Below are 16,235 nucleotides of genomic sequence, written 5' to 3' on the forward strand. Positions count from 1 at the left end.
TCAGTACAGATCCACTGCCTCCTCATAGGTCAGTACAGTTCCCTGCCTCCTCATAGGTCAGTACAGTTCCACTGCCTCCTCATAGGTCAGTACAGATCCACTGCCTCCTCATAGTTCAGTACAGTTCCACTGCCTCCTCATAGGTCAGTACAGTTCCACTGCCTCCTCATAGGTCAGTACAGTTCCACTGCCTCCTCATAGGTCAGTACAGTACCACTGTCTGCTCATAGGCAGTTCCACTGCCTGCTCATGGTCAGTACAGTCCCACTGTCTGCTCATAGGTCAGGTTGTACAGTACAACTGCCTCCTCATAGGTCAGTACAGTTCCACTGCCTCCTCATAGGTCAGTACAGTACCACTGCCTCCTCATAGGTCAGTACAGTTCCACTGCCTCCTCATAGGTCAGTACAGTTCCACTGCCTGCTCATAGGTCTAGGTTGTACTACAACTGCTCCCTCATATCAGTACAGTTCCACTGCCTCCTCATATCAGTACAGTACCACTGCCTCCTCATAGGTCAGTACAGTTCCACTGCCTCCTCATAGGTCAGTACAGTTCCCACTGTCTGCTCATAGAGTCAGGTTGTACAGTACAGCTTCCTCCTCATAGGTCAGGTTGTACAGTACAACTGCTGCTCATAGGTCAGTACTCCACTGCCTCCTCATAGGTCAGTACAGATCCACTGCCTCCTCATAAGTCAGTACAGTTCCACTGCCTCCTCATAGGTCAGTACAGTTCCACTGCCTCCTCATAGGTCAGTACAGATCCACTGCCTCCTCATAGGTCAGTACAGTTCCACTGCCTCCTCATAGGTCAGTACAGTACAACTGCCTCCTCATAGGTCAGTACAGTTCCACTGCCTCCTCATAGGTCAGTACAGTACCACTTCCTGCTCATAGGTCAGGTTGTAGTACAACTTCCTGCTCATAGGTCAGTACAGTTTCCACTGCCTCCTCATAGGTCAGTACAGATCCTGCCTCCTCATAGGTCAGTACAGATCCACTGCCTCCTCATAGGTCAGTACAGTTCCACTGCCTCCTCATAGGTCAGTACAGTTCCACTGCCTCCTCATAGGTCAGTACAGATCCACTGCCTCCTCATAGGTCAGTACAGTTCCTGCCTCCTCATAGGTCAGTACAGTTCCACTGCCTCCTCATAGGTCAGTACAGATCCACTGCCTCCTCATAGGTCAGTACAGTTCCACTGCCTCCTCATAGGTCAGTACAGATCCACTGCCTCCTCATAGGTCAGTACAGTACAACTGCCTCCTCATAGGTCAGGTTGTACAGTACAACTGCCTCATCATAGGTCAGGTTGTACAGTACAACTGCCTGCTCATAGGTCAGTACAGATCCCGTCCTCATAGGTCAGTACAGATCCACTGCCTCCTCATAGGTCAGTACAGTTCCACTGCCTCCTCATGGTCAGTACAGTTCCACTGCCTCCTCATAGGTCAGTACAGGTCCTCATAGGTCAGTACAGTTCCACTGCCTCTCATAGGTCAGTACAGTTCCACTGCCTCCTCATAGGTCAGTACAGATCCACTGCCTCCTCATAGGTCAGTACAGTTCCACTGCCTCCTCATAGGTCAGTACAGTTCCACTGCCTCCTCATAGGTCAGTACAGTTCCCTGCCTCCTCATAGGTCAGTACAGTTCCTGCCTCCTCATGAGTCCCAGTACAGATCCACTGCCTCCTCATAGGTCAGTACAGTACAACTTCCTGCTCATAGGTCAGGTTGTACAGTTCAACTGCCTCCTCATAGGTCAGTACAGTTCCACTGCCTCCTCATAGGTCAGGTTGTACCCAGTACAACTTCCTGCTCATAGGTCAGGTACAGATCCACTGCCTCCTCATAGGTCAGTACAGTTCCACTGCCTCCTCATAGGTCAGTACAGTTCAACTGCCTCCTCATCGGTCAGTACAGATCCACTGCCTCCTCTTAGGTCAGTACAGTTCCACTGCCTCCTCATAGGTCAGTACAGTTCCACTGCCTCCTCATAGGTCAGTACAGTTCCACTGCCTCCTCATAGGTCAGTACAGTTCCACTGCCTCCTCATAGGTCAGGTTGTACAGTACAACTGCCTCCTCATAGGTCAGTACAGTACCACTGCCTCCTCATAGGTCAGTACAGTTCCACTGCCTCCTCATAGGTCAGTACAGTTTCCACTGCCTCCTCATAGGTCAGTACAGATCACTGCCTCCTCATAGGTCAGTACAGTTCCTGCCTCCTCATAGGTCAGTACAGTTCCACTGCCTCCTCATAGGTCAGTACAGTACCACTGCCTCCTCATAGGTCAGGTTGTACAGTACAGCTGCCTCCTCATAGGTCAGTACAGATCCGCCTCCTCATAGGTCAGTACAGTACACTCCTCCTCATAGGTCAGGTTGTACAGTACAACTGCCTCCTCATAGGTCAGTACAGTTCCACTGCCTCCTCATAGGTCAGTACAGTTCCACTGCCTCCTCATAGGTCAGTACAGTACCACTGTCTGCTCATAGGTCAGTACAGTTCCACTGCCTCCTCATAGGTCAGGTTGTACAGTACCACTGTCTGCTCATAGGTCAGTACAGTTCCACTGCCTGCTCTAGGTCAGGTTACAGTTCCACTGCCTGTTCATAGGTCAGTACAGTTCAACTGCCTCCTCATAGGTCAGTACAGTTTCCACTGTCTGTTCATAGTCTACAGTACTGCCTCCTCATAGGTCCAGTACAGTACCACTGCCTCCTCATAGGTCAGTACAGTTCCACTGCCTCCTCATAGGTCAGTACAGTTCCACTGCCTCCTCATAGGTCAGTACAGATCCACTGCCTCCTCATAGGTCAGTACAGTTCCACTGCCTCCTCATAGGTCAGTACAGTTCACTGCCTCCTCATAGGTCAGTACAGTACCACTGCCTGCTCATAGGTCAGTACCAGTACAGTCACAGTTCCACTGCCTGCTCATAGGTCAGTACAGTCCCACTGTCTGCTCATAGGTCAGGTTGTACAGACAACTGCCTCCTCATAGGTCAGTACAGTTCACTGCCTCCTCATAGGTCAGTACAGGTACCTGCCTCCTCATAGGTCAGTACAGTTCCACTGCCTCCTCATAGGTCAGTACAGTTCCACTGCCTGCTCATAGGTCAGGTTGTACAGTACAACTGCCTCCTCATAGGTCAGTACAGTTCCACTGCCTCCTCATAGGTCAGTACAGTACCACTGCCTCCTCATGGGTCAGTACAGTTCCCTGCCTCCTCATAGGTCAGTACAGTTCCACTGTCTGCTCATGGTCAGGTTGTACAGTACAACTTCCTCCTCATAGGTCAGGTTGTACAGTACAACTGCCTGCTCATAGGTCAGTACAGATCCACTGCCTCCTCATAGGTACAGATACAGATCCACTGCCTCCTCATAGGTCAGTACAGTTCCACTGCCTCCTCATAGGTCAGTACAGTTCCCTGCCTCCTCATAGGTCAGTACAGTTCCACTGCCTCCTCATAGGTCAGTACAGTTCCACTGCCTCCTCATAGGTCAGTACAGTTCACTGCCTCCTCATAGGTCAGTACAGTACCACTTCCTCATCCTCAGTACAGTACCACTTCCTGCTCATAGGTCAGGTACAGTTCCACTGCCTCCTCATAGGTCAGTACAGTTCCACTGCCTCCTCATAGGTCAGTACAGTACAACTCCACTGCCTCCTCATAGGTCAGGTTGTACAGTACAACTGCCTGCTCATAGGTCAGTACAGATCCACTGCCTCCTCATAGGTCAGTACAGTACACTGCCTGCTCATAGGTCAGTACAGTTCCACTGCCTCCTCATAGGTCAGTACAGATCCACTGCCTCCTCATAGGTCAGTACAGTTCCACTGCCTCCTCATAGGTCAGTACAGTTCCACTGCCTCCTCATAGGTCAGTACAGTTCCACTGCCTCCTCATAGGTCCAGTACAGTTCCACTGCCTCCTCATAGGTCAGTACAGTTCCAACTGCCTCCTCATAGGTCAGTACAGATCCACTGCCTCCTCATAGGTCAGTACAGTTCACTGCCTCCTCATAGGTCAGTACAGATCCACTGCCTACAGTACAGTACTGCCTCCTCATAGGTCAGGTTGTACAGGTGACTGCCTCATCATAGGTCAGGTTGTACAGATCCACTGCCTCTCATAGGTCAGTACAGATCCACTGCCTCCTCATGGTCAGTACAGTTCCACTGCCTCCTCATAGGTCAGTACAGTTCCACTGCACTCCTCATAGGTCAGTACAGTTCCACTGCCTCCTCAGGTCAGTACAGATCCACTGCCTCCTCATAGGTCAGTACAGTTCCACTGCCTCCTCATAGGTCAGTACAGATCCACTGCCTCCTCATAGGTCAGTACAGTTCCACTGCCTCCTCATAGGTCAGTACAGTTCCACTGCCTCCTCATAGGTCAGTACAGTTCCACTGCCTCCTCATAGGTCAGTACAGTTCCTGCCTCCTCATAGGTCAGTACAGTTCCACTGCCTCCTCCTTGATTCAATAGTACAGTACAACTTCCTGCTCATAGGTCAGGTTGTACAGTACAACTGCTCCCCTCATAGGTCAGTACAGTTCCCTGCTCCTCATAGGTCAGGTTGTGCAGTACAACTGCCTCCTCAGGCTACAGATCCCTGTACAGATCAGTTTCACTGCCTCCTCATAGGTCAGTACAGTTCCCTGCCCCTCATAGGTCAGTACAGTTCCACTGCCTCCTCATAGGTCAGTACAGTTCACTGCCTCCTCATAGGTCAGTACAGTTCCACTGCCTCCTCATAGGTCAGTACAGTTCCCACTGCCTCCCTCATAGGTCAGTACAGTTCCACTGCCTCCTCCTTAGGTCAGTTGTACAGTACCACTGCCTCCTCATAGGCTCAGTACAGTTCCACTGCCTCCTCATAGGTCAGTACAGTTCCACTGCCTCCTCATAGGTCAGTACAGTTCCACTGCCTCCTCATAGGTCAGTACAGATCCACTGCCTCCTCATAGGTCAGTACAGATTCCACTGCCTCCTCATAGGTCAGTACAGTCCACTGCCTCCTCATGGGTCAGTACAGTTCCACTGCCTCCTCATAGGTCAGTACAGTACCACTGCCTCCTCATAGGTCAGTACAGTACCACTGCCTCCTCATAGGTCAGTACAGATCCACTGCCTCCCTCGCATAGGTCAGTACAGTTCCACTGCCTCCTCATAGGTCAGTACAGATCCACTGCCTCCTCATAGGTCATTTACCAGTTCCTGCCTCCTCATAGGTCAGTACAGTTCCACTGCCTCCTCATAGGTCAGTACAGACAACTGCCTCCTCATAGGTCGGATACAGTACAACTGCCTCCTCATAGGTCTGCAGTACAGATCCTCATGCAGAATGATCCACTGCCTCCTCATAGGTCAGTACAGTTCCACTGCCTCCCTCATAGGTCAGTACAGTTCCACTGCCTCCTCATAGGTCAGTACAGTTCCACTGCCTCCTCATAGGGTCAGTACAGTACCACTGTCTGCTCATAGGTCAGTACAGTTCCACTGCCTGCTCATAGGTCAGGTTGTACAGTACAACTGCCTCCTCAAAGGTCAGTACAGTTCCACTGCCTCCTCATGTTAATTCAGTACAGTTCCACTGTCTGTTCATAGGTCAGTACAGTACAACTGCCTCCTCATAGGTCAGTACAGTACCACTGTCTGCTCATAGGTCAGTACAGTTCCACTGCCTCCTCATAGATCAGTACAGTTCCACTGCCTCCTCATTGGTCAGTACAGTACCACTGCCTCCTCATAGGTCAGTACAAACACACAACGGACGTACATTTAACCTTTATTTAACTTGACAAGTCAGTTAAGAACAAATTCTTATTTACAACGGCCTACCCCGGGCCAAACCCGGACGCTGGGCCAATTCCTTCTATGGGACTCCCGATCACGGCCCGGATGTGATACAGCCTGGATTCAAACCGGAGTACTGCAGTGACACCTCTTGCAGTGTCTTTGCGTTTCCACGCCACAGCGTTTTTAACCACATTTTAGGCCATTTTTTTATACGTTTGTTTCAATTTTATCTTACAAAAAACATATATTTAAAAAAGACTTCTCCTCATTTTTCCCAGTTAAATTAATCTACTATTAGGCCAATCAGTTTCAACTATTTTGAGTCAGTTCTTCTTAAAAACATATATTTAAATAAACAACCTCCTCTGATTTTGTATGCTAACGCTAATCGGTTAAAAAAGTTCAGACAAATATATATCCGGAAACAAGCCTCCAGTAACCATGGTGGTTATGTTACAACACAGAAATCACGACCCGGATTTCTGCACAATGATCCCCACTTTGTTAAATCAGATTTGTTGAATGTGCTTCAATCTGACCAATGGAACAGTCTGCTTTGTGGAACAGATGACATGGGGTACAACTGAATGCCTTCTGCGTTTATCCCAAGTCCTCTGAGTCAGAGGAGTGTGGTTGCCTTCTGCATTCTGCAAGCCACTAGGCTTTCCTGCCGCTCTACGCTCTAACCACTAGGCTTCCTGCCCCGACGCTCTAACCACTAGGCTTCCTGCCGCCCTAACGCTCTAACCACTAGGCTTCCTGCCCCCGATGCTCTAACCACTAGGCTTCCTGCCGCCCGATGCTCTAACCACTAGGCTTCCTGCCACCCCAACGCTCTAACCACTAGGCTTCCTGCCGCCCCCGATGCTCTAACCACTAGGCTTCCTGCCGCCCAACGCTCTAACCACTAGGCTTCCTGCCGCCCCAACGCTCTAACCACTAGGCTTCTTGCCGCTAGCGCTCTAACCACTGGGCTTCCTGCCACCCCAACGCTCTAACCACTAGGCTTCCTGCAAACGCTCCACTAGGCTTCCTGCCGCCCCAACGCTCTAACCACTAGGCTTCCTGCCGCCCCCAACGCTCTAACCACTAGGCCTGCCGCCCCAACGCTCTAACCACTGGGCTTCCTGCCGCCCTCTAACCACTAGGCTTCCTGCCGCCCCGGCCGCTCTAACCACTGGGCTTCCTGCCCACCCCAACGCTCTAACCACTGGGCTTCCTGCCGCTAGCGCTCTAACCACTAGGCTTCCTGCCGCCCCACCCTCTAACCACTAGGCTTCCTGCCGCCCCGACGCTCTACCTGCCGCCTTTCCTCTAACCACTAGGCTTCCTGCCACCCCCAACGCTCTAACCACTGGGCTTCCCTGCCGCCACGACGCTCTAACCACTGCCTTCCCCAACGCTCTAACCACTGGCTTCCTGCCGCCCCCAACGCTCTAACCACTAGGCTTCCTGCCGCCCCGCTCCTAACCACTGGGCTTCCTGCAGCCCGGCGCTCTAACCACTGGCTTCCTGCCGCCCCAACGCTCTAACCACTAGGCTTCCTGCCGCCCCGACGCTCTAACCACTAGGCTTCCTGCCACCCCAACGTTCTAACCACTGGGCTTCCTGCCGCCCCATAGATGAATGGTGTTTGTGTTTTCCTTATTGATCCACTATGGGAAACAGATTAAGTATGAGTGAATCTGATCCCTGCTCGCTCTTTACCCTACTCTACGGCTGGTATTGATAGTTGGCATGGGTTACAGTTGGCATGGGTTACAGTTGGGCATGGAGATGAAGACACAGATCTCTGTTCTTCACTTGGGATTGTTATGATAATGGTTTACGTCAAAGAGTTTAACGTGCTGTAGTTGTGGATGAATGACAACTGTTGAAAGGCTGTCTAAGGATGCTGGTAGAGAGTGAGCATTGAAACCGTATTATATCTGTTGTCTAGTCCTGTCTCAGCATTCATCTATGTGTATTTTCTGTGGGATCAGCAGTATAGTCTGGGACAGGGTGGCACCACAGGCACCACAGTTACCACAGGCACCACAGTTACTACAGGCACCACCCAGGCACCACAGTTACCACAGGCACCACAGTTACTACAGGCACCGCAGGCACCACAGTTACCACAGGCACCACAGTTACCACAGGCACCACAGTTACCACAGAGCACCACAATTACCACAGGCACCACAATTACCACAGGTACCACAGGCACCACAGTTACCACAGGCACCACAATTACAGTTACCACAAGCACCACAGTTACCACAGGCACCACAATTACCACAGTTACCACAGTTACCACAAGCACCACAGTTACCACTGGCACCACAGTTACCAGGCACCAAAATTACCACAGTTACCACAGTTACCACAAGCACCACAGTTACCAGAGTCACCACAGGCACCACAGTTACCACAGTTACTACAAGCACCACAAGCACCACAGTTACCACAGGCACCACAATTACCACAGTTACCAGAGTCACCACAGTTACCACAGTTACCACAGTCACCACAGTTACCACAGTTACCACAGGCACCACAGTTACCCACAGTTACCACAAGCACCACAGTTACCACAGGCACCACAGTTACCACAGGCACCACAATTACCACAGTTACTACAGGCACCACGGACACCACGTTACCAGTCACCACAGTTACCACAGTTACCACAGTCACCACAGTTACCACAGTTACCGCAGGCACCACAGTTACCATGGGCACCAGTTACCACAGGCACCACAGTTACCACAGGTTCAAAGTGGTGTGTAAAAATTCACTTGTCTTTTCTGGGGCCTGGGTTTTCCCTGATCTCATAACCTGTTCAGGTTATTATTACAACATATTCTTATTATATATATATATATATATATAGCTTCCCTTCATCTGGGGCGGCAGGGGTAGCCTAGTGGCAGCTGCATTGGACTAGTAACCAGGTTGCAAGTTCAAATCCCTGAGCTGACAAGGTACAAATCTGTCATTCTGCCCCTGAACAGGCAGTTAACCCCACTGTTCCCAGGCCGTCATTGAAAATAAGAATGTGTTCTTAACTGACTTGCCTAGTTAAATAAAGGTTTAAAAAAAACACTGAATATACCCAGATCAGAGCTGAAAACATATGGCCCAATCCGTTATGGTGCCGACGTACCGTTTTCCAAAAGCAGCAGCACCAAACGCGCTTACCAGACATTTATTAGTTCACGTCATAGAAAAAAAATAAAATTGCAATGGGGGTTTGAACTTGCAACCTTCCGGTTACTAGTCCAACGCTCTAACCACTTGGCTACCCTGCCACCTCTACACTCTAACCACTAGGCTACCCTACCACCTCTACACTCTAACCACTAGGCTACCCTACCACCTCTACACTCTAACCACTAGGCTACCCTACCACCTCTACACTCTAACCACTAGGCTACCCTACCACCTCTACACTCTAACCACTAGGCTACCCTACCACCTCTACACTCTAACCACTAGGCTACCCTACCACCTCTACACTCTAACCACTAGGCTACCCTACCACCTCTACACTCTAACCACTAGGCTACCCTACCACCTCTACACTCTAACCACTAGGCTACCCTACCACCTCTACACTCTAACCACTAGGCTACCCTACCACCTCTACACTCTAACCACTAGGCTACCCTACCACCTCTACACTCTAACCACTAGGCTACCCTACCACCTCTACACTCTAACCACTAGGCTACCCTGCCGGCGGTATCAGTCTCTGTAACATTCCACTCCTTGTAGTCTGTGTCATGTACAATGTAATAGCTGATCAGAGACTGGCAACCAGGCTAGCGTTTGTATGCCTGAGACAATTAAGTTGATCGTATCTTTTAGTGAAGACAAATCAGCTCGCTATGCACTCTTTCATACTATCTCTGTCTTTGTAGTTCTGTATGTAGAGATCGATACAGATACAAAGAGACAGTATACAGATACATACTGTGGAGAAAGTATTTAAATATATTCTGCTCTCAAAAATCTTGTCTTCTCCCTCAGGTGCGGTGAACCTTCCGTCCGTTTCCGTGGGGATGCTGGTGGGCGGAGTCATCATGAAGAGGACCGGTCTCTCTCTGAAGACCATCCCTCGTTTTTCTGTCGCCATGCTCACCATCTCTGTCCTCCTCATCATCCCTCTCTTCTTCATGGGCTGCCCCACACAGAGGGTGGCGGAGGTCAACTACACACCCCATGGGTGAGTCAGAGAAGGGATCTGCATCTTTGCCAAGCAGTTACATATTTGGAGGGCCTTGTCCTGGTTGATTGGGCCATGTAGCACTGGTTGATTGGGCCATGTGGCACTGGTTGATTGGGCTGTGTCCTGGTTGATTGGGCCATGTAGCACTGACCGATTGGGCCATGTAGCACTGGTTGATTAGGCTGTGTCCTGGTTGATTGAGCTGTGTCCTGGTTGATTGGGCCATGTAACCCTGGTTGATTGGGCTGTGTCCTGGTTGATTGGGCCATGTAGCACTGGTTGATTGGGCCATGTAACCCTGGTTGATTGGGCTGTGTCCTGGTTGATTGGGCCATGTAGCACTGGTTGATTAGGCTGTGTCCTGGTTGATTGGGCCATGTAACCCTGGTTGATTGGGCCATGTCCTGGTTGATTGGGCCATGTCCTGGTTGATTGGGCCATGTCCTGGTTGATTGGGCCGTGTCCTGTTGATTGGGCGTGTCCTGGTTGATTGGGCCATGTAACCCTGGTTGATTGGGCCATGTAACCCTGGTTGATTGGGCCATGTCCTGGTTGATTGGGCCATGTCCTGGTTGATTGGGCCGTGTCCTGGTTGATTTGGCCATGTAACCCTGGTTGATTGGGCCATGTAACCCTGGTTGATTAGGCCATGTCCTGGTTGATTGGGCCGTGTCCTGGTTGATTGGGCCGTGTCCTGGTTGATTAGGCCATGTCCTGGTTGATTGGGCCATGTAGCCCTGGTTGATTGGGCTGTGTCCTGGTTGATTGGGCCATGTCCTGGTTGATTGGGCCATGTAACCCTGGTTGATTGGGCTGTGTCCTGGTTGATTGGGCCATGTAACCCTGGTTTATTGGGCCCTGTCTTGGCTGATTGGGCCATGTAACCCTGGTTGATTGGGCCCTGTCTTGGCTGATTGGGCCATGTAACCCTGTTTGATTGGGCCCTGTCTTGGCTGATTGGGCCATGTAACCCTGGTTGATTGGGCCCTGTCTTGGCTGATTGGGCCATGTAACCCTGGTTGATTGGGCCCTGTCTTGGCTGATTGGGCCAGGTAACCCTGGTTGATTGGGCCCTGTGCTGGCTGATTGGGCTGTTGTTGATGTGTATGTTAATTGTAGTTTGTCATTTTGGGGAGGCTGTGTTACTGTCTCTGTAGTTTGTCATTTTGGGGAGGCTGTGTTACTGTCTCTGTAGTTTGTCATTTTGGGGAGGCTGTGTCACTGTCTCTGTAGTTTGTCATTTTGGGGAGGCTGTGTCACTGTCTCTGTAGTTTGTCATTTTGGGGAGGCTGTGTCACTGTCTCTGTAGTTTGACAGTTGATATTTTTAAGGTGTTTAAATACATGGAGTTCTAGGGAGGTCATGAGGACTAGAAAACAGAAGCATTTAAATTATTTGTACAAAAGAGTTCGGTGAAACACTTGCACAAGCCCCATCAGTTACATTATTGTCCGGTCTTGAAGACAATTAACTTAATTTAGCTTACCTTCTGATATTATTACACAAGCAAACATACGGAGCCTTGTGAACTTTGTAGAAGACACCGTTAATTAACTAGCCACTTGTGGACACTAAGACAAGGCTACTGTTTGGCGCTGTGCCACTGGTGAACCCAAACAGCTAGAGATGTTGTTATTACGGGACAACACCAAACAGAGGCTAATGAACCACAGATAACATTAACAGGAACCCTGGTCTTTACTCCATAACCCCATATCTCGGTTGTCTTCTGTTATGTGGTTTGGCACTGAGCTCTACTGATGAACTTAATTCCACCCAGAGCTCTGCTGATAGAACTTAACTCACCCAGAGCTCTACTGATGAACTTAACTCCACCCAGAGCTCTGCTGATGAACTTAACTCACCCAGAGCTCTACTGATGAACTTAACTCCACCCAGAGCTCTACTGATGAACTTAACTCACCCAGAGCTCTACTGATGAACTTAACTCACCCAGAGCTCTACTGATGAACTTAACTCCACCCAGAGCTCTGCTGATGAACTTAACTCACCCAGAGCTCTACTGATGAACTTAACTCCACCCAGAGCTCTACTGATGAACTTAACTCACCCAGAGCTCTACTGATGAACTTAACTCACCCAGAGCTCTACTGATGACCTTAACTCCACCCAGAGCTCTACTGATGAACTTAACTCACCCAGAGCTCTACTGATGAACTTAACTCACCCAGAGCTCTACTGATGAACTTAACTCACCCAGAGCTCTACTGATGAACTTAACTCACCCAGAGCTCTACTGATGAACTTAACTCCACCCAGAGCTCTACTGATGAACTTAACTCCACCCAGAGCTCTACTGATGAACTTAACTCCACCCAGAGCTCTACTGATGAACTTAACTCCACCCAGAGCTCTACTGATGAACTTAACTCCACCCAGAGCTCTACTGATGAACTTAACTCCACCCAGAGCTCTACTGATGAACTTAACTCCACCCAGAGCTCTACTGATGAACTTAACTCCACCCTGAACTCTGCTGTGATCTCATAACCCTTATATAAACATGGAAATGCCATTTTCACACTATTGAGCTGAGCTGAGCCGAGCTGAACCAAGCCTAGCTAGCCTTGTACTCATCTGGCCTGCTTAGACATTCACCACAGTTCCTGGAACCGTGCTGGAAAGGTCCATATGAAAAGACAATATCTGAGCCAGCTCAGCACAATAATGTGGATATCGTTTATAACTCTATTGTGACACACGTAACCATTCTCTAAACATCCCCTCCCCCCCCTACAGGTTTCTGGCCACCTGTTATTCCAACTGCTCCTGTCCTGCTTACTCCTTTAACCCAGTGTGTGGATCTGACAACACTGAGTACCTGTCTCCCTGCCACGCAGGCTGCAAAGACTACACCAAAGACCCCAAGAACAAATTCAGGGTTCTGGTAGGTGGCCATTTAATGAATGAAGTTAGGGAAGTAGTATGACATAACTGAACAAATGGTAATGTTGCAGATGTAGGGTCTTAATTTTATCATCCAGTAAATGTCCTGTACAGCAGGAAACGCAAACGTGTAGTCAGTCGTATAGAGTACTACTTAAGTCATTTTTGGGGGGTAACTGTACGTTACATTACAATTTATATTTTTGACAACTTTAACTTCACTACATTCCTGAAGAAAATAATGTACTTTTTTACTCCGTACATTTTCCCCTGACACCCAAAAGTACTCGTTACATTTTGAATGTTTAGCAGGACCGGAATAAGGTCTAATTCACACACTTATCAAGAGAACATCCCTGGTCATCTCTACTGCCTCTGATCTGGAGGACTCACTAAACAGAGAACATCCCTGAAGTGTGCCCCTGGCTATCTGTAAATGATGTCTGAGTGTTGGAGTGTGCACCTGGCTATCTGTCAATGATGTCTGAGTGTTGAAGTGTGCCCCTGGCTATCTGTAAATGATGTCTGAGTGTTGGAGTGTGCACCTGGCTATCTGTAAATGATGTCTGAGTGTTGGAGTGTTCCCCTGGCTATCTGTAAATGATGTCTGAGTGTTGGAGTGTGCCCCTGGCTATCTGTAAATGATGTCTGAGTGTTGAAGTGTGCCCCTGGCTATCTGTAAATGATGTCTGAGTGTTGGAGTGTGCCCCTGGCTATCTGTAAATGATGTCTGAGTGTTGGAGTGTGCCCCTGGCTATCTGTAAATGATGTCTGAGTGTTGAAGTGTGCCCCTGGCTATCTGTAAATGATGTCTGAGTGTTGGAGTGTGCCCCTGGCTATCTGTAAATGATGTCAGAGTGTTGAAGCGTGCCCCTGGCTATCTGTAAATGATGTCTGAGTGTTGGAGTGTGCCCCTGGCTATCTGTAATGATGTCTGAGTGTTGAAGTGTGTCCCTGGCTATCTGTAAATGATGTCTGAGTGTTGGAGTGTGCCCCTGGCTATCTGTAAATGATGTCTGAGTGTTGGAGTGTGCCCCTGGCTATCTGTAATGATGTCTGAGTGTTGAAGTGTGCCCCTGGCTATCTGTAAATAATGTCTGAGTGTTGGAGTGTGCCCCTGGCTATCTGTAATGATGTCTGAGTGTTGAAGTGTGCCCCTGGCTATCTGTAAATGATGTCTGAGTGTTGGAGTGTGCCCCTGGCTATCTGTAATGATGTCTGAGTGTTGAAGTGTGCCCCTGGCTATCTGTAATGATGTCTGAGTGTTGGAGTGTGCCCCTGGCTATCTGTAAATGATGTCTGAGTGTTGAAGTGTGTCCCTGGCTATCTGTAATGATGTCTGAGTGTTGGAGTGTGCCCCTGGCTATCTGTAAATGATGTCTGAGTGTTGGAGTGTGCCCCTGGCTATCTGTAAATGATGTCTGAGTGTTGGAGTGTTCCCCTGGCTATCTGTAAATGATGTCTGAGTGTTGGAGTGTGTCCCTGGCTATCTGTAAATGATGTCTGAGTGTTGAAGTGTGTCCCTGGCTATCTGTAAATGATGTCTGAGTGTTGAAGTGTGCCCCTGGCTATCTGTAAATGATGTCTGAGTGTTGGAGTGTTCCCCTGGCTATCTGTAAATGATGTCTGAGTGTTGGAGTGTGTCCCTGGCTATCTGTAAATGATGTCTGAGTGTTGAAGTGTGTCCCTGGCTATCTGTAAATGATGTCTGAGTGTTGGAGTGTTCCCCTGGCTATCTGTAAATGATGTCTGAGTGTTGGAGTGTTCCCCTGGCTATCTGTAAATGATGTCTGAGTGTTGGAGTGTGTCCCTGGCTATCTGTAAATGATGTCTGAGTGTTGAAGTCTGCCCCTGGCTATCTGTAAATGATGTCTGAGTGTTGGAGTGTGCCCCTGGCTATCCGTAAATGATGTCTGAGTGTTGGAGTGTTCCCCTGGCTATCTGTAATGATGTCTGAGTGTTGGAGTGTTCCTCTGGCTATCTGTAAATGATGTCTGAGTGTTGGAGTGTTCCTCTGGCTATCTGTAAATGATGTCTGAGTGTTGGAGTGTTCCTCTGGCTATCTGTAAATGATGTCTGAGTGTTGGAGTGTTCCTCTGGCTATCTGTAAATGATGTCTGAGTGTTGGAGTGTTCCTCTGGCTATCTGTAAATGATGTCTGAGTGTTGGAGTGTTCCCCTGGCTATCTGTAATGATGTCTGAGTGTTGATGTGTTGTTTACGTTTGATACTTAAGTATGTTTTAGCAATTACATTTACGTTTGATACTTAGGTATATTAAAAACCAAAATCTTTTAGACTTTTACTCAGGTATTATTTTACTGGGTGACTTTCACTTGAGACATTTTCTATTAAGGTATCTTTAGTTTTACTCGAGTAAAACCGATTGTAGCGTATTCAGGGTTTATAAAAGCTTCTCAAGTTTCCCTTTGAAAATGTCAAACTTGATTTGCCTTAACAAAAAAATGCATCAAACCCCTTACGAAAACGTCCTTTAATTATAATCCACACAATAATTCACATTTTCCTGTTACCGCCATGTCCTGGTATTCTCCTACTGTAAGAAACGGGTCAAATTAAGATCCTACATCTGTACGGTCTAAATCTTCAACCGTTTAAACTGATTAAACCCAGTTTAGGAGAGTGTATTGGTCAGCAAAGGCAGCCAGCCAGACGTAGCGCTATGTGTCTGACTGTGTGCTACAGTCTCTACCTACAGTACAGCGACACGGTATGGATGGTTAACAATGAATGGGCCAGTCCAATCCATCGGTAATCGGCCCTGGGACACAGGAAGTGTTTTAAGTGGAGTTAAACCACTTGTAGATGTTGCAGTAGTAGTGTCATCCACAAGCAGGAGGACTGTGGCAATGCTAATAGTTATATTGACTCGACATGGTGTATATAATAGTCAATGCATGGCCATTATGTTGACTAGTTGAATCAGACCAAGAGTTAACTGTAATTACCAGTACTTTCAGATCAGTATAGGTTATCGATCGTTGACAATTTAGCCGTTGTCTTAATGAAAACAGGTCATTTTGTACATTTTGCTTCTTGAATCTGAGAAATGTATGACATACTTTTATATGTTGTCTGTCTTTATATATTGACACTGGTGTCTTCTGTGTTCTTCTTCTTCTGGTGTAGAAGTACACAGACTGTATCTGCATGGCTTACAGCCAGGGTAGTGGTGGGGGTACTGCCCGCCCGGTCCTTGCCCCAACCAATGTCCTCACTTCCTGCTTCCTGTCATGTTCCTCATCTCTCTGGCCGGGTTGATCGCCTCCTAACACACAAC

General features: G+C 48.6%; 2 protein-coding genes and 1 pseudogene across 6 annotated transcripts in view; all 3 read left to right on the forward strand.

The window, feature by feature from the left end:
• LOC127931752 (solute carrier organic anion transporter family member 2A1-like) overlaps positions 1–16,227 on the forward strand; it is a 76,313-nt pseudogene extending 60,086 nt beyond the window's left edge.
• LOC118381460 (tyrosine-protein kinase RYK) overlaps positions 1–16,235 on the forward strand; it is a 257,241-nt gene that overhangs the window by 218,405 nt on the left and 22,601 nt on the right. The gene's annotated exons all lie outside the window — the stretch shown is intronic.
• Positions 1–16,235, forward strand: part of LOC127908600 (solute carrier organic anion transporter family member 2A1-like) — a 201,200-nt gene that overhangs the window by 60,162 nt on the left and 124,803 nt on the right. The gene's annotated exons all lie outside the window — the stretch shown is intronic.

Source organism: Oncorhynchus keta, chromosome 1 (genome assembly GCF_023373465.1).
Source record: "Oncorhynchus keta strain PuntledgeMale-10-30-2019 chromosome 1, Oket_V2, whole genome shotgun sequence".
Classification (NCBI taxonomy): domain Eukaryota; kingdom Metazoa; phylum Chordata; class Actinopteri; order Salmoniformes; family Salmonidae; genus Oncorhynchus; species Oncorhynchus keta.